Raw genomic sequence first — 22,686 nt, forward strand, 5'->3', positions numbered from 1 at the left:
CAACAGTTCATCAAAATAAAACACAAAATTGCAAGCCTAAAATTAAATGCCTAAATTATTACAAATCTCTTTAAAACAGTATTTTGATTGTAGCTGTTCAAAGGTAGCAAATATTTCTCTTCATTAGGAAAATGTTACAAAAGAAACAGGTATAAGGAGGGGAGAAAAAAGGAAAAAGACTGTCTTAAGTCCTGACATTCAAATTGGACCGGAAAGTTGGCTGAATCCAGAATTCCCCATAGGAATGAGGAATAAACAAGTATCATTTCTTTATTTCTGAAGTCCAGCACTGTTGTTCAGATAAATCATTGGAGAATGATGCAATCCATCGGAATACAGTACCATAGTCATTTTCTGCAATTTTGAATCCCAAAGCAAAGGGATAAGTGTATATAAATGGTAGCTTGAAATACATCATTCTTAGATGAGAGACTATAATTATCATGCAGCTCCCCAGCAGGACATGCTGACTCATTTCTTTCAAATTGTCCTCTGGGTGATTAGATTGCTAATACACAACTAAACTGACTAGTTAATGGAAGCTATATGAGTAGGTAGGCTGAAATATCCCAGAATCTGTATCTGGGAGACATGACTGCCTTTTGAAAATGTAACAGTGCATTCCTATCCTTCACATGCAGAGAAATTTATTTTAATGGATTTCTGAAGCTAATTGACAAGGAGAAATATAGCCAACCCAATAGGGAGGTTGAACAGGCTATCAAACAACCTTATTTGACTTGTAGAGTTGCAGCAGGAAAGGCCATTCTAAATTGCCATTGATTCAATAAGATCAGATAACTTAATTGATTGTAGCCAAGGTCTTTCATCTCTAAGGCACAGATTTGTTGCCACATATTAACTTTTGTTTGAATCTACCACATATTTAACAAGAAGAAAATTTCAGCAATACATTTTTGTAATTCATGTGGAGTGGATTTGAAGTTACTTCCTCAGTAATTTCTGAAATACAAAAATCTCTTGCATCTTTTATAAGTCTATTTTTTCAGTGATATCATAACTTTGAAGGTTGCTGAACAAGTGGATATAACCTAAGGACTACCTGCATTTCGGATAAAGCAGGCATTAGAATTACCCAGTAATTACTTCATTGCTCATGCTACCCAATTTGATTAACTCCACCAATGTCATTTCTAGCTTCCTGAAGTAGCATAATAAGAAAATGGGAGCCTTTTTCAAATTAGTAGTTAAGCAGGGAGCCCAAAAATATAGTACAGATGTAACAGTTATTGTTAAGAACTCCCTATAAAGCTACTTCTTAATTTTAAATTCCATTTTATTTTATTTTTATTCATTTTAATCTTCTGCTGAAGACCTGTACTTTTACTATTTTTACTGTAGACTGATATTTTTATTATTTCTGCCATGGGAAAAAGGAATACTAGGCAAGGTTCATATCCTGTTTCTCAGACTTCACTCAAGCCTATTAAACAGCTCAAAATTGATAGGGACCTAAAAATAAATATCTACTTGTCATAAATAATCAACCCTCTCTTATTTTTCCTTATAACCTCTAAAATAGATACAATTCCCTAGAATTGGGATCTATAAGTGAAGATACAAATTTTTAGATCTCTCTGCCCGATGCCCGACGGAGCTTCCCCTTCTCAAATTGCAGCCATTTGAACAGCTGCTGCAATGCTTATGCAACAAGGGGATGAGAATTTTTTTTAAAAAAGAAATATTACTGACTTTATAATCAGACAGTGCCTACTGATAAGCCAAACAATATTGTCAATTTTTGAGCTTCGGCCCACAGACTTATTCAGCTTAACTAATCATCCAAATACTGCTGCTGAATCAATTAAAACAAGCGCATGTAGAGTCAACTGAGACTTAAAAGCAGATTATAGTGGTAGAAAGATGAGTCCTAATTTGGAACCTAAAAGAGAGTGAGGAATAAACTAAGAGATCTAAGCCTACATCCAGAGGAGCATGGGAAGCAAGTCCCACTCTCCCCTGAAAAATTAGATGAAAGGCGAGCAAATTGTAACTGTTACTTACAGCCAAATCTAAATACTGTACACATCCAAAATAAGAGAGTAAAGAGAGGAAAAATAGGGATCCAGAAGTGTAGCCATTTCCTCAACCTTTAGTCTACACTGAAAGGTGGCTTATTGGTTTGTAGAATATTGAATGATTGCCATCCAGGAGAGAGACTAAATGAATCCTTCTATCATTTAAACATCCCACTATTGCTATCCTGTTGTTCAGAATGAAGTCTTTTTTAAGCAAGTTTGATATGTTCACATTGCATCTATTTCACACAGAGGGAGTTAGTCCATTAATAAGTCATCTTGGCATTTCTTTTACTTTAAAGCTTAATTGTAGCAACATAAAAGTAGGTAATTCCAAGGACGTTCTACCACCATCGTCCTTGAGAAGAGACAGCTTCAATAAATAATCTGTACCTCCCACAGCAAATCAATTTTCTGAAGAACTGTTAAAGACAAACTTGATTAACTCTTTCAGGACTTCGCCAGATACTGGACAAGTGTATATTAGAAAAGGGCTAGACAATCTTAGGGAATTATTAGCAACAACATGTAAAGCTATTAACCTCTAATAGAGCTGATCACCTCCATTGTCCAAGAAAATACTGCCTACTTTGAGAAACAATCTCTGGTTCATTCTGTACTTCAACATGGAATATAGACATGGGAAAGAAAACCAAAGAGTTATTGGGTGTAGTTTCGATCATATGTTCCTGGATAAAATGTTCAAGTAAAGGTAAAAGTTCCACTCGCACATATGTGCTAGTCGTTCCTGACTCTAGGAGATGGTGCTCATCTCTTTTTCAAAGCCAAAGGACCAGCATTATCCGAAGAGCCATGTCTCCATGGTCATGTGGTCGGCATGACTAAATGCCAAAGGAGCACGGAATGCTGTTGCCTTCCCACCAAAGGTGGTTCCTATTTTTCTACTTGCATTTTTATGTGCTTTTGAACTGCTAGGTTGGCAGAAGCTGGGACAAGTAACAGGAGCTCACTCCATTACACGGTGCTAGGGATTCGAACTGCCGACCTTTCTGATTGATAAGCTCAGCATCTTAGCCTCTGAGCCCCTGAGCCTCTGAGCCCCTGAGTCCCTGAGTCCCTGAGTCCCTGAGTCCCTGACATGGTGTTACACTACAAATAAATAAATAATGCAAAATAAATGTTACACTATACAAAAAATTTTTAAGTAAAAAAAAAATTTAAGTAATGGAAATAAAATAGAGATCAGCAGAGGAAGTAAGATGCCTAAATTTTGGAGAGTTACTAACCGTGGAAGGAGTAGCACAGAGTTCTACTTCATCCATGGTCACCCATAATTCAACACCTCTAGAAATAGACACAAGCCCCAAATCATCACCTGGGTTACAGTTCACAAAGAAATGCAAAATGTGCTAAGGAGAGAACCTGAGAAAAGAAAATCATTATTAGCTAGAGGTATACTATCTTTTATTCTGAGTGGCGAACCTGAAAAGTGCTCCACCCAAATTGCTGCTTACTTCAAAACTAATGAAGCTTATACAATAGCCAAGGCAATAGTGATGGTAGACAAATGTCAAACCAGTGTATTTTTTCTAACACTGAAGGAATTTTGGATAACATCACTCCTGTTGAATGACCCCAATCATCATCATTAATATTAAATGCAAAGGTTCTATCAATTACTGACTTGAAAAATTGTTGGTTGGAAGAACAGAGTAACAGTTGGCCTCCTTACGTGATTTTATACATCTGGATATTCTGACTGAAGATTATTTTATGACCACCTTGGCTCTCTAGATACTCCAAAAGTCTCCTTGAACTATAAATATAACTCCACATTTAAGGAGGTAAAGAACCTCGTTTTATATTTCCTTCTACCTACCATTCACGAAATTAGCAGTGTTTCAGATTATATACCATATTTTTTGGAAGATAAGATGCACTCCCTCCAAAAAAGTGTGTGGAAATGTCTGTGCGTCTTATACAGCAATTGTTGCCGAAGCGCCACCCACCCACTGAGCCCCACCTTTCAGCCTCTGACTCCCAGCAATTTGCCTCCTTGCAACAAACAACCTGGTCAGCTTCAGCACATCCTGATTTAGCATGAGCAGCTGATTGGAGGTTGGATCTACCTCCCAGAATACCACTGATTAGCTGTTCTAGGCTGGTGGGTATTGCCGCTGTCGCCCATCTCCGCTGCCATCGCTTATCGCCACCACCACCTATCGCTGCCTCTGCGCACCCGATTTTTGGCCAGCTGCCCTGTTTTTGGCCTCCACATGCCCCATTTTTGGCCTCCATGCATTCTGTTTTCAGCCCATTCCAGGCGGCAGGGATAGACAGCAGCAGCAGCAGCAGGATGGAACGGGCAAAAATGGGACGTGTGGAGACTGAAAATGGGGCAAGTGGAGAGTCCAAAAAGAGGACATTTAAAGGCCAAAAATGGGGTATGCAGAGGCTGAAAATGGGTGCACGGAGGCAGCGACAGATGGGAAGTGACAGCGCTGATGGGTGGCGGCAATCCAGGGGTGGGTTTCAACCGGTTCGCACCGGTCCCTGCGATCCGGTTGGTCGCCGAACCCAGAAGTAAGTAACTTCCGGGAACGGCGAAGCCCCCCCCCCCCGCACACACGCGCCCGCTCCTTACCCGGTTTTTACGAATTCTGCGCTTCCACGCATGCGCAGAACGCATACAGCACCTGCGCGATCCTCCAGGAGCAGCTGGAGCATCGCGCAGACGCTAGTACGCGCGCGTGCCGCGCGCGTGCGCGAGGACGCCGCGTGCGTGCACGAGGATGCTGCGTGCATGCGCGAGGACGTCGCGTGCGTGCGCGAGGACGCCGCATGCGTGCGCGAGGACGCCGCGTGCGTGCGCGAGGACGCCGCGTGCGTGCGTGAGGACGCCGCCGGCCTCGTTCCAACCGAACCGGTTGGAACGGGGCGAGAAACCCACCACTGCGGCAATCCCTGCAGCCTGGAACAGCTGATTGGTGATATTATGGGAGGCAGATCCATCTGCCAATCAGCTGCTCATGCCAAATCAGGCAGTGCTGAAGCTGACCAGGCTGTTTGCTGTTTGTTGCAAGGAGGCAAATTGCTGGAAGGCAGAGGCAGATTTTTTTTTCTTGTTTTCCTCCCCAAAAGCTAGATTTGTCTTACAGTCTGAAAAATACGGTATGTGTTGCATGAAACAAGACTCTGTTGTTTTCAGACATTAAAGCCCATGTGAAGGAAGATCGTGATCACAAAACTGATCACAGTCCATTTCCAAGGCAAATCTGATAATAGATTATCTATGCCCTGCCGAGAAACAACAAGCTAATTTTGAGATGAGGCAGAATAAAAAGCTTAATTGCACCAAGGGTTGATACTAAGACAATATTTCTACCTTTCTGAATTCAGAACAGGCCCAGAGTTGAACTCTATTTCCTCCTTTTTCAAGGTCCAGATAAAATCCTGACCCTATATACTGATCTCTACACTGTACACAAAACCCAGAGAAAAAAAATTAATAAGTAAACTTTCCACTAGAAACTGACAGCAAATAAATTCAGATTGGTTTTATTCTTATTGTTTACATAACAGAAAATAACTGATAGGGCCAGGGGCAACCATAACAAAAAAAATACCCAAACAAACCACTAAAATGTTAAAAATTAAGTGATCACCTCAAACTGATAGCCTCTCTTAAAATCTTCCTATACAGCTAAAATAGCCAGAACTAAATTTAAGTAAAAGAAACAAATTCAATTTTCTTCTGGAATACAGTGCCTGGTTTGTTAAAGAAATGCAAATTCCAATTCAATATTACTATTCCAGGTTTAGTTTGGGATGATTTTTTTATGCAAATCTGCTAATCACAACCAGTCTCCCATATTTACAAATAATTGATACTCTAGCCTTTGAAAACTTTCCACTATTGCAAGATCCAATTTGGGTCAATCACCAGGACCAGAGGTTTACTCTTCCAAGCTTTTGGACTTGTGCTGAAGCCCATCTTCAGGGAATTTTTCTCTACTGGAATATGAACTTTGGGCTATGCTATGAGTCATATTTAGGTGATGCCTTCCTATTGGTTAATTAGTCTGTTGATGGTCGTCAATTGGCTGTTTTTTCCAGGTGTTGCCAAGCCTTCGGCTTTTAAGTATCTGAGAAGTTTTCCACTATGGCCTCCAGTGTCAGTATCAGAAATCAGATTTATGCTGTATTTTCTTTATCCATTTTCCCCTGGAATATGTTACTTTTATTTTATTCATTTGAAAGAGATGGTGTATGCATTTTAAATACAATCATACATACATTTTAGAAAATATTTTTTTAATTCATTTGCTGAATGACCTTGAGCAAGTTATTACAAGTTATTCTACAAATTGAGAATATCACAAGTTTTTCCCAATCTGATTTTGCAGGAATGTGACGAGAAATTAACAGGTTCACTGAGGGTTTCTTTCCTGAGAATGCACTAGACAGTAGAACCTATGGTCACAACCATAATTTGTTCTATAACTTTGGTTACAACGTGATTTGGTCGTGACCTGAACCTAACCGAAATTAATGCAGTGGCCGCACATGAGTTGCTGTTGTTTTTAAACTCAAATAAATATTGCCACTCCTATTATATTAATAATGATCTGTTGAACAAGTGTATTCAAACACATTTTCAATCTTCACAGCTTGATAAATAAGGCTATCATTTGCTATTGTTGTTGTTGTCAACTTAATGCAGTGAACACTGCCAAAGGTTTGGATTTAGCCTGAAATGAGATTTGAACTAAGTACTTCTTGGAGTATAATGTTTACACTTAGTTACAGCAGCAAATCCAATCTCCATGATATCTCCCACTCCATCTGAGTTGTGCTATGTGATACACCTCATGGTATTCACTAGAAACCAGCTGCTATGTGATCATTGATTTTTCCAAAGAAGATGACTGATGAATACCAATAGAGTTGTAAGAAGAGGAAAGGGAATATGCAATGAACTGTATAACAGAATCATTCAGAATTGTCCAGAGATGATTGTTTAGAGATGAGGACATTGTGGACCTGTCCAGCCTGGATCAATTACATGGTCAACTTCCTAATTAGAAATCAGTGGCACTATCTTTTATTCTTTTTATTCTAATAATGGAGTATCTGAATTGCTATTAATAACTTCTCAGAGACAATGTTTGACTGGAAGTTGCACAAGTGGATCATGATTCTTTTTTTTTCCTAAAGCAAACAATTTGTATTCATTCTATCCCCCAACCTTCCCACACCAATTCCAGAGTGATTACTGGATTATTGTTCCCTTGAATTTTAGGGATGGAAGGCACCTTGGTGATCTTCTAATCCACTACTTGCCCAGGGCAGGAATCCTCAGATCATCCTGGACAAGTTTTTGCCCAAGTTTTTGTTTAAACACTTTCGCAGTGAAGCATTCACAACTCCAGATGGCAATTTATTCCACTGTTTAACAGCTTTCATGATCAAGTAATTCCTCCTTATTTCAAACTTGAATCTGTCTCTATAATGCTTAGACTTTGGGCTTGTTCTACCCTCAGGCACTCTGGAAAATACACTATATCGCCAAAAGTATTCACTCACCTGCCTTTACTTGCATATGAAATTACTGTAAGTGACCTCCTATTCCTAATCCATAGGGTTCAATATGACCCTTTGCAACTTTTGCAGCTGTAACAGCTTCAACTCTTCTGGGAAGGCTGTCCACAAGGTTCAGGAGTGTGTTTATGGGAATTTTTGACCATTCTTCCAGAAGCGCATTTGTGAGGTCACACACTGATGTTGAACGAGTTTATGTGGCCTACACCTTCATGACTGAGTTGCTGTCATTCCCAAACACTTCCACTTTCTTATAATACAGCTGACAGTTGACTGTGGAATATTTAGGAGTGAGGAAATTTCACGACTGGATTTGTTGCACAGGTGGCATCCTATTACAGTTCCATGCTGGAATTCACTGAGCTCCTGAGAGCGACCCATTCTTTCACAAATGTTTGTAAAAACAGTCTGCATGCCTAGGTACTTGATTTTATACATCTGTGGCTATGGAAGTGATTGGAACACCTGATTCTGATTATTTGGATGGGTAAGCAAATACTTTTGGCAATATAGTGTAAATCCACATCTTCTTCTTTGTAGCCGTAATCGATATGTGGGCCAGCTAACGTGTTTGTGATTAATCTTATCTATAAGGAAACATTGTGCTATGATGATCAGAAATATGCATATTATACATATTTTGCACAATGGGACAACCTTTAGACATGATGGATATACAACTCCCAGAATTCCATATTTGTCTTAAGAAAAATGTGTTGACAACTGCAGTTCCAACATCCTGAGAGATTGCCACAGTTGATAAATTAGATTTAAACTGTATTATGGTTGGTCACACAGCCAGCCAGATGCTTAAACTGGATTTGGCATTTTCTCCACCTATTAAATCCTTTCCAAGGATCTGAAATATGATGGTGGTGGTGGTGGTGAGTACATTGACCACTGTAAACTCTTATTTGAGAATTTGATAGGATTGTTACAAGTTGATTTATGTATTACATTTATTAATTTTAAGAAAGTATTGGCTAAATAATCCTTTGGTGCATCCCCTTCTTCACTGATAGTCACAATGTGCCAGTGTGGGTTCCGGCTCCCATTGCAACTGGTACGCTGCAACGGGACCAGGTGTACACCATGTGCATGCGTGTGCAGCATGCACATGCATACCCATTGCCCACAACGCTCCAGCTGCTTGGCGGAGCATCACACAGGTGCCATACACTCCATGTACAAATGCCCCAGTCAGCTCAAATAGAGGTAAGGAGAGTGGGCGGATCGGTGGGCCCGCTCGAGCATCTTACTGGAACAGTACCTGGTGCTCCCTGCAGGTACCAGTATGCCCATACCGGGGCGTACTGGTCTATCCCACCACTGCAATGTGCTTCATGGCATTGGCAGAGTTGTTCTAGCAATTTAAAATGGTATGTTACTTTGTCCTAAACAAAACAACTAAGAAGTCTGAAGTGTTGGAAAGTATTGGAATATTACACAATACTCTCACAGCCAATATTGCCACAAACTGAAGGTGACTCTATTCATGAATTAAGAAAGTCATTTTTTTTCAGTATCTGTTTCTGTTAATATCCATTTAAAATGAAGTGGCTTAAGTGGTTAGCAACAGAATAGAAAAAAGAAGATATACATTAGTTTAGCAAATGAATGCCTTAAAAAAAAACCACCCTAATTAAATCATACTAAGAGGGCAACTGTGTAACTACAATTCACATGTTTTCAGAGATCCATAATAGAATCAGAGACAGCATATGTGTTTGGGGCAGAGGAGAAAGCAGAAAGAAAAAATAATATAATTCAGAAATAAGTGAAATGGTGCATACAACCAAGCTTTGATGGTTCTTTTCAACTGATGATAGATAAAACGTAATTATTTCATAGTACAATTACTGTTTCAAGATCTACCACTGGGTAAATATACATAAATATGTAACCCCCAAAAAATTGTTTTGGTGCATGAGTAACTTTTCCTTTTTCAAGACTTATTTTGTATTCACAAAGGTCATACTGCTTTGCTGACATTCCCGACAGAATCCCATGACATAGGGGTTTATTAATAGTCCTAATTATTGCTATTTATGATTTACTGGAATTACTGCCATCTGTCACAGGCAGTAGTGTTTGCCAAGCAATGCTGCACTTGGTTAAATTATCATACAAACCACATCTAGAATGTCAACAAGAAATGGCTCTAAAGTGCATTTATGCGCATTATCTTGGGATGGGAGGGTACACTGCAGTCTCTGTCCATGTGATAAGAAAATGTATCCCTCTAGACATTATTATGGATTTGTTATGGATGCCTTCCAGATTATTGTCTCTTCCAAAATTTCCATTTAGCACAGTCTTTGGTCATGTTTTCTGGGCATTCTGATAGTTGGTGCCAACATATCTGGAGGTTGTGAAAGAATGCTTAAAGTCATTGTAAAAAACCCTCCACTTCAAATGCATTGTTTCCTAATTAATTTGCAAATAAGTGATGCCAAATGATACATGAAGAAAATAAGGTCTAAAAGATTCCCTTTTATTCCTTTATCTCAAAAATAGTAATGTTATATATCTCACCTTGATTACAGCATCTCATTGGGGAGAACAATGCACAAGCTTTTCTTCCAGTAAATTCAATGGTTTTTTAATGGTCAGCACAATACACATATTTCAAAGGAATAAATTATATAGATCAGGTTTCATGTTGTTATGGTTTATAAACAATCATTTATGACACAGTGTTTTATGTGAACTCCCTAAAACTGACATTTATTTCATAATCCATAGGTTCATGTGATGTGTCAACTAGGCTTTAGGTGGGATTAGGACAGGAACTGTCAATGAATTGACTCCCAACTATTGTTAGGTGAGAATTCCTTAAATTGGCCATTGTAGGTAGAAGTGATGGGGCTTAACATTTTATAACATCTCTGGATAAGAAACCGGACTTTATAAATTGTAATTATTTAGTAGACAATAATTTCACTTCCTCATTAATTAGCTTTGGAAAGCTATTGGATATTATTCTATATGGCCATTAGCTATTAAGCTGTCTTGTTTTTAGAAGCAGGCTGCCATATGAAGCAAGTTCTTACTCAAATTATGATTAATGTTTTTTGCAATTAATTGATCTGGAATTTGACTCTTGATTTGTCCAGACCCAGAATAAAAGGTTATTTTAAAGTCATCTTTACTTTCTCTGTCTGCTCAAAGAAACAAGTCTAAAAGTTGCTACAAAATGGAGCTACTCCACCTACATTATCCTTGCTATTCCTCTTCTGCTCTCTCAACCTCTTGGCCATATGAAGGATGCGTGGAAAGGGATACAAAAGCAGCAGTGGTAGGTTGCTAACCAGTTTATTACCAATTTGCTTGTGCTTGTGCACACGCGCAATGTTTCTGCTCATGTGTAGAAGCATCTGGGCAGGTGGGCAGAACCTCTTGCCACTGTCACTACTGGTTCGGCCAAACTGGGCCAAACCAGGAGCAACCCACCTCTAAAAGGCAGTGCCTTCAACCTCAAGTCACCACAGATAATTTTCATTTTCTGTTTGTTCTGTATGCTATTGATTGGGGAACAGGAAAGGTTGTGCAATATATCTGTGGATTTATCCCCATTGATATGCTGGTTGTCTAGCCTTAGAATCTTATCATGACTGAACAGGTTACATATACATACATTTTCATATATATACTCTGTGTATTATATATATATATAATACCCAAGAGCCGAGGTGGCGCAGTGGTTAGAGTGCAGTACTGCAGGCCATTTCAGCTGACTGCTATCTGCAGTTCGGCGGTTCAAATCTCACTGGCTCAGGGTTACTCAGCCTTCCATCCTTCCGAGGTGGGTAAAATGAGGACCCAGATTGTGGGGGCGATATGCTGACTCTGTAAACCACTTAGAGAGGGCTGAAAGCCCTATGAAGCGGTATATAAGTCTAACTGCTATTGCTATTATATATATATATATATATATATATATATATATATATATATAGATAGATAGATAGATAGATAGATAGATAGATAGATAGATAGATAGATAGATAGATATAGAGATAGAGATAGAGATAGAGATAGAGATAGAGATAGAGATAGAGATAGAGATAGAGATAGAGATAGAGATAGAGATAGAGATAGAGATAGAGATAGAGATAATACACAGAGTATATTCTACATGAGAGCCAGTTTAGTTAAAGGTATCTGGTTAGAAGCCAACTAGCAGTTCTAATTCTCCCTTAAGCACAAAGCCAGCTTGTTAATGTTGACTCAGTAACCCCAGGAAGAAGGCAATAGCAAAAATGTCAACAACCCTCCCTCCGCCCCCAAAAATATTGACATGTCCAGCAGTTGCCAGGAGTCAAGAAAAACTGAAAGGCATATTAGAAGAACAGTTTACATCTTGTTTCTTCAAAGCTTCAATCATTCAAGTCAGTGAATGGTAAAGGAAGTGATAAAGGAAGGTAACTCCATAAAAGCAAGTCTGCAGTAAGCAGGTACAGAACACAGGATGGTGGTAACAAGTATCCATCTATCTGAGTTTCATAATTCAGTACCATGGAGAGCAATTCTGCCATCCAATTACAATATACAGGCAAATAAATTACAATAATCCAAGGTAACTAGACTGCATTCCCATGACATGGCTGCTCTACTCAGTACTTAGTGATGCAGTAGCTGATGATGAAAGGAATCCAAAGGCACTCTAGTTTGAGTGGGAGGGCCATCTTGGTTGGAATTCCAATTAACTTGATGATACTGAGAGATTCTCCTGTTTAGGGTTGTTTTGGACAATTGCATTAAAATAAAATAAAAAGCCGTTTGAAGAAAGAAACATTGCTTGGAAGTAGCCTTGTGAATCTCTTCATACACATTTCAGGAAAGGATGACAAACAATACAAAAAATAAGTGTAGAGTACCTTGAGAAGCCTTATCCCACAAGATTGATATAGATTCCATTGATATGCAGGAAGCTAAAAGACTTCATGCTTTTCTCTATCTGCTGTGGCCCCTGTGCTATGTTATAATCTTGGTCAAAGTAGGAATCTGAGTCTGAAATTTTCACTAATCTAAAGTCCGCTTCTTTATATGCTGGAAAGACCTCTGTGATTGAAGGCAGTTTCTTTTAGATGGCCACACATTAGGTTTAAATATTTTTTGCTCAACAAAGTTTTTGCCCCCCAGCTCCAGTATTCATTTGATTCTTTTAAAAAAGTATTATATAGCTTACAATATACTGCCAAATACATTCTTAACTGAGGTTGCATGTTGATATGGGTTTGGTACAATCATTTGTTGGCCCAAGCTTCTTTTAAATGGAGCATTTCTGTTTAGTAGAATTCAAGAAATGTTAGAATATGTGGAGTGGGCTATCTGGAGGTTTTGGTTGGATGGCATTTTTAAAAAATCAGTAATGTATGGCATTTTAATTAAAAAAAATTCACTTTGGGTATAATTGAAATGTCTCCCTTACATTAGCCTTTAGTAAAAGAGCAGAGATATCTCAATATAACTCCACAGAAATAATATCTCCACCCAGGATTGGTTTGATTATGTTACCGGGAATAATGAATAGGTAGAATAACATCTGTTATGGGAAATGACCATGGAAGGGTATTGATGTGCTTGACTGTTGGTATTGGAGAAGATTCTTGGCAATATTATGGACAGCCAAGAAAATAATAAGATGTATCATAGAACAAATCAATCCAGGGTTCCTACTTAAGACACGAATGACTAAGTTCAAATTATCCTATTTTAGAGGATATGAAGATCTAGGTCTCTGGAAGAGGCTCTAATGCTGGAGAAGGTAGAAGAAACAAAAAGGGCAAGCAGCTGCAAGATGGACAGATTCCATTACAGCTGTGATAGAGGCACCATTGGAAGAGCTGAAGGACCAAACTGGGGACAAATTGCCATGGAGAAAATCTGTTTATGTGGTTGCTAAGAGCTGACTCCAATTTGACAATGCTTAATCAATTTAACAACAAGACAACACAGATTTTATTAAGAATGGCTACTCACCAGCAATCTAATGTCAGTATCTGGATCACAACTTGATCTGTAAGTAAGCATACATACAAATATATTGCTGCCAAATAGTCAAAACAGATGCATGGAATTAAGTAAGAAGAATTCATGGAAAAATTAGTAACTTTAAAAACATGATTTCCAGAGAAGTAGTAATTTTGGTTTATTATATAATGGTGCACATTATAACATCCTTTTACTTTTACATTCAAATTAGACCTCTAATCTAATTGTGACATGTCAATTCAAAAATTATTTTGAAAATAAATGTAATAATTCTGTGATTATTCTCAAGCAAACATTTACGAGGAGCAGGCTTCTAATTTTATGCTATAAAACTGCAAATAGCATACTCTCTAGACCCATTATTATTCTTTTTTAGTTTTGAATAAATCAAAATCTATGATGCACTTGTTCCTTTCATAAAATAGTCATTTTAGTGCAGGAACTTGAAGGGAATTTCTTTAGACCATATAACGAAATCATGTATAGATTGGTGTTTACAGACAAACAAGAAAATTATATTATGACCAATAAATGCTTTTTAACAATATAGGATGGCAATAACAATATATTAAATCTGTGATGATTCAATGTGTTTTATGCATTTTGTGGACTGGCTTTAATCAATACACCATTATTCTTAATTTTATTGATTTCAAATTGTTTCTGCCTTTCCCTACTCCTAATGGCTCATAGCCAATCCTTTGGCAATATCCTTAAGAACGAGCCACCCATCTTTTATGGTTTTGTACTTGCTTGTACAGATTTATTTTTTTTCTTTTTGTTCCCCTTGGCTCTTTCTGTGTTGCACATGATGATTTTGCTACTGTCTTCTGTAAAGAATACGCAACTAATCTTAGAAAATTGTAGGCTTAGTGTTATGAGAATCTGAAGTCTACTCTACTCGATTGCTGAAAATCCTTCTTCCTTGAAAATTTATGTCCTCTACATCTATATTGTGTTCTTGAGTGTGAACTCCCTCCAGATATAAAGGCTAGCATCATGTTCATCCACCTGCCATTCACATAGACAAGATATTAATGTAAGTTCTTTGGGGGGTCTTTATTACATATATTAGCTATATGAATGGCTGTGATATCATAGATTGCAGGCCATTAAAGTGAAAACTGCCATAAACCCAATGGAGTATTAATTGGTACTTCAACACAACCTAATATGCAGTTCAGTATATCATTCAGAGAAACAACCTTCTACTATCTTAGATTCTATAATTTTGAACTAATTTGATATAGCAATATGCAATTAATTCATATGCTGACATGCTTGAATAAATATGATTACACATTTCAATCTAACACTGCTTACAAATGAGCCCTCATTTCTTTTATTTATTTATTGAATTTATTGGCTTCCCATTTTACCACAGGGTAACATATTAAAAAGATGGTTAAAACTCTACAACATCTATAAACAATACAAACACAATATTATAAAAATATAAATACTCCACCCTAACTAAGAGATGAGAAGGGAAACAGTAGGGTAAGCAAGAGGAAGGGAAGGTGGAATCTGACAGATTCACAAAGTATCTGTGCCTGAATCACACTCCATCAAAATTGTCTTGTTTCTAGTTTGCCCAGATTTCTGTTACTGGCATTTAGCACAGCTATTCCAGGTAGAGAAAAAGGAGAGGAAAAAATACTGAAAGGAAGCCTAATTAGGCATGAATGAAAATGCACAACGAGTCTTTTCAGGGCTGAAAGAAGATGCAAAGCTGCTGACACAGATTTTTTCCAGGTTACTCAAAGGCAAACTAATTCCAAAACTGCAGGAAACTATGTGGGTCAGGTTTTTTTTTAATAATCTAATGCAGCAAAGAAGAGAGTGAAGTGTTTTGCATGTGACTTTGGTTGATAGACATGAATTAGTCCTATAAACTTGGAAGCAAACAAAAACTATAGAATTGGACAGGGTACTTCTACTTCATCACTGCTTTCACTCCCCCAGTCCCATAAAAGTAATCTGAAAATATCTTCACTTTAGCTAACTTAGAAACCTTGAATAAAAGAATCAAAAGCATGCCTTTCTCCTGAACTAACACAAGTCCTGTGGTAGAACAGAAATAACACACACAAATCACATCCCTGTGCCATATTAAGAGGAAAGAAAATACATTATTACTCTTCCTACCACAGCCTATAAATCATGTTGAGTTCATTTGTCTGGATATCTGCAAAAATTCATAACCTTATAAAGTGGGAATTAAAAAAATAAACAAGGGACCTTTCCACTTGAAAAGTCACTAATACCTCTGCAGCCGAGTAAGACAAAAGAAAATGGACCAGCTAACTTTAAAATTAAAAAAAATAAGATAAAAGTAAAGCCAAAAAGAAAAAGGAAAAATAATAGAAAATAAAAAATAAAAAACAAAAAAGAAACACCCACACTCACACACAAAAAGAAGAAAGAAACAAAAAGGGTCAATAAACCCACTACGTTAACACAGCTTCCCATTATCTGTAAATCTTAAACAATGTAATTCATTCCAAATTTCGATTATTTTGCTACTTGCAGGGTTTCAAACTATATTAGAACCAGGTAGGTTGATCAATTAGAATTCCACAACTAAAAATCTCCTTGCTTTGTCTATCTATTCAAACCTTTAATTTATCTCTTTTTTATCCAGGTATCCAAACCTTTCTATAACACCATTAACTCAAATACTTCTTTCATTTTTCATTTCCAACACCTCCCTTTCTATCCTTACCCACCTCCACATATAAATTTTTTACCTTCCACCCTGCCTTTATCCATATCCACATATATATTTTGTCCACATTCATTGCTCCTCCCATGTTTACTCCACTTTCCTGAAGATTCTCCGACCAATCTTTCTTAACCTTATATTGATATAGCAACTCAAACAAACATCAGCTTGCGTTCTAGCCCCAAGTAATCTAATTAAACTTTCGCTGCCCTTCCCTCTCCCACACACCTCCCAACTCCGTTCGTTCCAAACCGCAACTCAAAAAGATCACAATTTCCACTCTCTTCGTCTAAGAAAATAGTTCATGCACAATTAGAGTTAGAGTTCAGACAAAACTTCTGTACAAATATATGTCCACAATCAGCAACGCTTCTTTCAGTCTCCATGTCTCATCATCGATATGCCACTTTTCCATTTTATCCCAGACGGAAATCATAAAGCTTTAAAAACATCGCTTAGTCTTTATTCTTTAGTCTTCTGCCCTTCCGGAAGAGGAAAGCAACACGCTCCGCCTTGTAGCCACGTGTCTCGCTGTTTGTCTTCTCCTTCTCCCTGTCTCTCCCCAGATCCGGATGAGTCAGGAAGTCCCGCCTTCAGGGTCTCGTAGTAAAATTTTCGGGCTTCACAGACGGAGTTAATGCGGTATTTTTGGTTACCAAATGTAACTGTAATACCAGCTGGGACTTCCCATCTGTATGAAATCTGAGAGTTTCTGAGTTCTTCGGTTAAGAAAGCATACTCAAATGCTTGTTAAAGAACTATGCCGGGCATGGGACCTGCGAAGCCGTAAGGGGGTTAGGGAGGGGGGATTATAGAGGGGAGGGGGGAGGGGGGAATTACAGTTTCAATCCTTAGAACAATAAGAATTCACTTGTGTACTGTGGCTCTTTTTTTTTTTTTTTTTTCCTTTTTTTTTTCTTTTTTTCTTTCTCTACTTTTATTGTAAAAAACAAATTGAATTGTATGAATACACCAAAGTGAGGAGAAGAGGGAAAGAGAAGGGAGAAGTAAAGAGGGAGTGAGAGGGAATGTGAGGAGGGTGAAATGGAGGGAGGGGGAGATGTCTGAGGGGGAAGGGAAGTAGGAGGGGAATGCTGGAGGGGTGAAAGGAAAGTTGGAGGGGGAGAGGAGAGGGTGTATGGGGGAATGAAGTGTTATGTGGGGTTTTTTTTTCTTTTTTCCTTTTTTTTTTTTTTCTTTATGCACAGTATATAAGTGATTGTATAAAATGAAAATGAAAATGAAATAAAAATAAAATGTTTTAAGGTTAAAAAAAAAAAAAAGAAAATGGACCAGCCAGAAATCTCAGAGAAGCCATAGCACTTCAGAAAACAAACTAGCTTCACAGTGATTTGAATTACATTAATCCTAAATCAGAGATAAATAATCCCAGTTACCTATCAGAAGAAATAGGAACACAGGAGCATGGAGCAAATCCTGGAGGTGGCTGTAATTCAATAATATGTAATAAAGAGAGGAAATCTGGGTGAAGTCTGTCCTCTGCCTTCTTTACATGTGCTTAAGGTAAAGGTAAAGTTTTTCCTGCCAGTCGTGTCCAACTCTAGGGGGCAATGTTCATCTCTATTTCTTAGCCGAGGGGGCCAGCATTGTCCAAAGATAATTTGGCTAGCATGGCTATATACCAAAGGCACACAGAATGCTGTTATCTTCCCACTGAAGTGGTACCTATTAATCTACTTACATTTGCATGCTTTCAAACTGCTAGGTGAGCAGGACGTGGCACAAACAGTGGGAGCTCACCCCATTTCATGAAGTTCAAACCCAGGCTGTCAGCTTTCCAACTGACAAGCTCAGTGTCTTTAACCGCTGAGCCATAGTGTCCCTTTCTGGTGCTTAGACTTATTTGAATGCCTATGGGTATGTCATATCTTAATTGAGACTGAATCCAATGCTCTTAATCTATAGCTCTCTTTATTTTATAAATAGGCTAACCAAGTGCTAACATTTTGGTTAGCAAAACAGCCTTACATTTCTCAGAAAAGTTAAAAAAAATGCAAATGAATGCAAACTACTCTGTTTCTCCCTCCACATTAGATGTGCATTAGATATGCACACACACAGAGATGTGTGTGTGTGTGCGTGTGTGTGTGTTTATCCACTGGATTCAATGCATTTTGTTATTTCCTGAATATTTAAGTGCATTAAATAGTTAAATATTTATCTGTAAAAGAAAATTGGTTCACACAGTGGATTTTTTTTAAAAAAAACTTGCAATTCTAAGCATGTAAATTTGCCATCAAGTAAATAACTTAAATATTTAAATAAATAAGTAAATAATCCCAAGCATCTTTTCCTCCCTCCTTCACATCATCAACTGCAAAATGACCTCAACCGTAGCTTCAGAAATGTGCTTGATCAGCGTGGCAGCCTGTCCTGAAATGAATTTGCCAAAGAAGATCATACACAGGCTTGCTCAACCTGCTGATTTATCTATTATTAATTTCACTGCAAAAGCCCTAATCCACAGCAGTTCTTTTTCATCAATCACCAGAATGTCCAAGAGGTAGGATGTCTGCTTCCTTATTAATTCAGACTGCACCTTAGAGAGATCAGTATTGTTATTAAATGCATAGGAAATGCTACTCCAGACTGCCATACCTTCCATCAATTCTATAGGAATAAATATGAACCATTTGTGAAACTAATGTGAAAGAAGGCAAAAGGGTTAGATGAAATGATTGCTATGATTCATTGGTTCAGTTTGAAATGGCATGCACACTTCTGCAAGGGTAAGCACCTTACTTCTGAGTAAATAGGAAAATTGGGCATTTAAGCTTTTAGTAACACATGACTTGGCACCTGATGACTTCAAAGGATTAAAAACAAACAAGGACGATATTATTTCAGATTATTGAAAGAGATGCATTTATCTACGCCTTGTACTAGTGATTCACATTTTATTTCTTGGCAAGGCAGGAAACAGCAAATCTTATCTATGTGCCAACTTGCTAACAAATATTAACATGTGCTAAGAGCTAACAAGTTCACACAATATTTTGAATCCATATAGCACTCCAGAGATTAGCCCAAGCTGTCAGCAGATATCCCTGGAGTCGGTGCATAACTGCTGTGTGGCTTGATGCTATGAGTGCAATGTACCCAAGATCCAAATAAATTCTGATACAAAAGTTAACTCAGAGGACAAAAGCAAGAAGGTCTGGCATAAGGGGAACAGAAGACTGTGCAGCCCCAAAGTAATTATGATTCCTGAAGGTAGGCTTATCCTGGCTAGATGTGGGGGTTTAAGTTTACTTTCTCTATTTTCTTATAGTATTTCCTGTATAGGAAATGCCAAAACTGTTCTGAATAACTGAAGCATTTCAGGTCACTGCAAGTAAAGAAGAGCTAATCGTTAGAAGCTGGATCATTATAGCTTCTGCTTAAGTTCAGAGAAGTAATTGAAGTGAGAAACTTGCATCTTTAAATTGAATTTGGTCTTCTTAGTTCATAAGCGTGAAGTATTCTCAAGCAGGTTTTAATGGTTCAATAGGCCAGGTGCTATGGCCACTTTAAAGGCAATGAGATGCTCTCTTGTTTGATAGAATCCACAACAAAAATAAAATCCATAACATCCTTCCATCTATCTATCTATCTATCTATCTATCTATCTATCTATCTATCTATCTATCATCTATCTATCTATCTATCTATCTATCTATCTATCTATCTATCTATCTATCTATCTATCTATCTATCATCATCATCTATCATCTATTTTCAAATTTATGTAACTACCCATCTCCCAAAACTATACAGCTTAAAAGATTAATAATAGCAACAATTAATATTATTATTTAAAAAGCATTAAAACTGTAAAAATCCAGCTAAAGGAATAATGGGTAAAGGGATATTAATAATAATAGAGCCACCTCTCTAGTTCACTAGTAGCCTGGGTTCCCCATGTAGACTGTTGTTAATTTGTTTTTTCTTTTTTCTCCCCTCCTTCTCTTTTCTTTTTTTCTGTTTTTATCATATTTTTATATTTAAGAATTATTTGGTTTAATTTTATTATTCTAGTGTTATCTGGTATTGCTTATATTTTGTATTCTTCCAAAATTATTGTTTAAATTAAGATTCTTCTAAAATTCCAAAAAAAAGTTTAAGAAGGAGATGGCTTTTTAGTTATGCACAGATGGCACAGCCTCATCTCACATTACATGATGGACAACAATGATGGCATTATGGAGCACACATACGATAGAGCAAGACATTATGCAATGGGATAGTAGGGGAATATATTGGGTGGACTGACTTTTTTTGCTTTAAGTAATAACAATAAAGTCATTATTTGTGTGTCATTAATACACAAACACACACACAGTTCTTCAGGGAAACACAAAGCATAGGTTAAAAGAAATCATGCTACTGTAATTGTTTAAGAATGTGCATCACATTCTTCATTCACATGTCCGCCTGTTTCTTATAAAATAGGGAGTGGTTACAGATTGACACACAAAGCCTTTCCATCTTCTCCTTATCCCATAACCCTTTATTTTTTCTTATAAGCTTCCATACAAGCTTATTATCACAAAAAGAGCCTAATTAGAAAAAAAGGATAATGGTAGCAGCCAAAGAGGCAAAAGAATACACTTCTTCATGCAAAAGTCTGGTGTGCATTTTACCTCTAGATGTGCTTGAAAAAATGCATATACTGAACAGTTATTATACAGCAGGCAACCACACTACATATTCTGTTTCAAATTTCCAAGTTTCATAAACTTTTTTGCCTTCTTTCCCAAAGTTCTACCAGACCAGTCACTCTCATAACTGCCCACTTCTGTCTAATTTGAAATGTTTTGACTTTTGTATGAACTCATTACTTATTGCATAATGAAAAGAGAATGGGACTAATTTAGATAATTCCTACAAGTTAGGTACTCAGACAAATGAACCATCATTAGGCACATAGAAATAAGCCAGATTTTCACACAATTCAAAACAGGCAATAAAAAAATCTAAGAAGGAAACAAAAAGACCAAACAGCTTCTCTAAAGCAACCAGCACCCGGATAAGCAGGGATTAACACCAGACACAGTCTTGAAGAAAACAAACACCCCAGTCAAGGAGCTACCAAAAGGAAAGATAGGATATAAATCTAGCAGACAAATATATTTGGGGTGAGTTTCATCTTAAGTATCCATGTGAAAATAAATTTCTATGTGGGGAAAGGAAAAAGAGATAGATGTTTTAATACTTTCATCTTGGCACAGGGTACAGTTCTACGTAAAATTAACAGTCCTTTTTGATACTTTTGTTAAAAGTAAGCCATTTTTCAGAAAATAAGCTTACCTCATTTATGAGGAAGGCAAGAAGGACTGTGGACTCTGTGGTAGATTTTGACCCATGGGATACAAAACTGCAGTGAGGCATGAAATGGAATGAAATAATTTAATGTGTTGATTTTTGATCTGATCATCTAGTACAGTAAATATTATTTTACTCTCACCAAAAGAAAGCAGAAAGCAGAACTCCAGCAGTTTGATCTATAGAGTTCTGCTTCTCTCAAATAATGTTTTGTATTTATAATTCCATGAGATGTTTGTACTGTATATGTACATAACAGCACTGGGAAAATGTCTAAGGTACTGCAATGCAGTGGCTGCTTTTTAAAAAGATCCTCCCCCCAATAAGTTACAATAAAACATATCTAATATAATCTATTCTATATTTCTGGGCAACACAAATTCTTCTGGGTGAATTACAGTTATAAATATGGTTTGAAATCAATGCTGCTTTGGAATAGCAGTTTTTCAACCCAGGTATATTTTATTTTTAAAAAGACATTAAACTCCAACTTTCAGTTTAACAAGGATTCCTATAGTTATTTAGCCTTTAAAATTATAATTACACATAAAATACAATAAAATTTAATTGCAGTTTGGAACCTTGAAACATTCATCAAAAGAATTAAGAGGATTAAAAGAAAATAATAGAACAGGAAAGGAGTAATTCATCATAGACTAAACATAAAAGTTAAATATAAAAGTCTTGACAACAAAAGCTAGGGACCCCAACTGATTCCATCTGCAAAGAGAATGCCATCATTTAACAGTATAATAAAACAATTTCTTGTTTCCAGTATCTGTACACCTGGCACCCAGACTAAATATTTAGCTGCTAATGTAATGGGTAGACAGGCCACATTTTCCAGCCATCATGTCTGCTGTCCTTTACAAAATCCATACCAAGATTAATGCTGATTAATTTCAGGACATCATTCACCTTATTCTGTGAAACCTCAGCCAATTAGATGCCCAAAAACTTGCCAAGGCAACTCCCAGGAATCCCTGGCAGAGTGCCCATTGACACAGATAATTATCATCAGGTAGTCTGTCAAAAAGG

At 37.3% G+C, this 22,686-nt stretch overlaps 1 protein-coding gene across 2 annotated transcripts in view; it reads right to left on the reverse strand.

The window, feature by feature from the left end:
• The window catches only part of SYT2 (synaptotagmin 2), a 135,926-nt gene that overhangs the window by 64,393 nt on the left and 48,847 nt on the right, over positions 1-22,686 (reverse strand). For both annotated transcript variants that reach the window (XM_014053941.2, XM_014053943.2), the window contains exon 3: positions 13,587-13,623. The gene's annotated coding sequence lies outside the window, so the exon portion shown is untranslated. The remainder of the gene's footprint in view (positions 1-13,586; positions 13,624-22,686) is intronic.

Source organism: Thamnophis sirtalis, unplaced genomic scaffold (genome assembly GCF_051295495.1).
Source record: "Thamnophis sirtalis isolate CommonGarterSnake01/CBP01778 unplaced genomic scaffold, rThaSir2_p1.2 scaffold_7, whole genome shotgun sequence".
Taxonomy (NCBI): domain Eukaryota; kingdom Metazoa; phylum Chordata; class Lepidosauria; order Squamata; family Natricidae; genus Thamnophis; species Thamnophis sirtalis.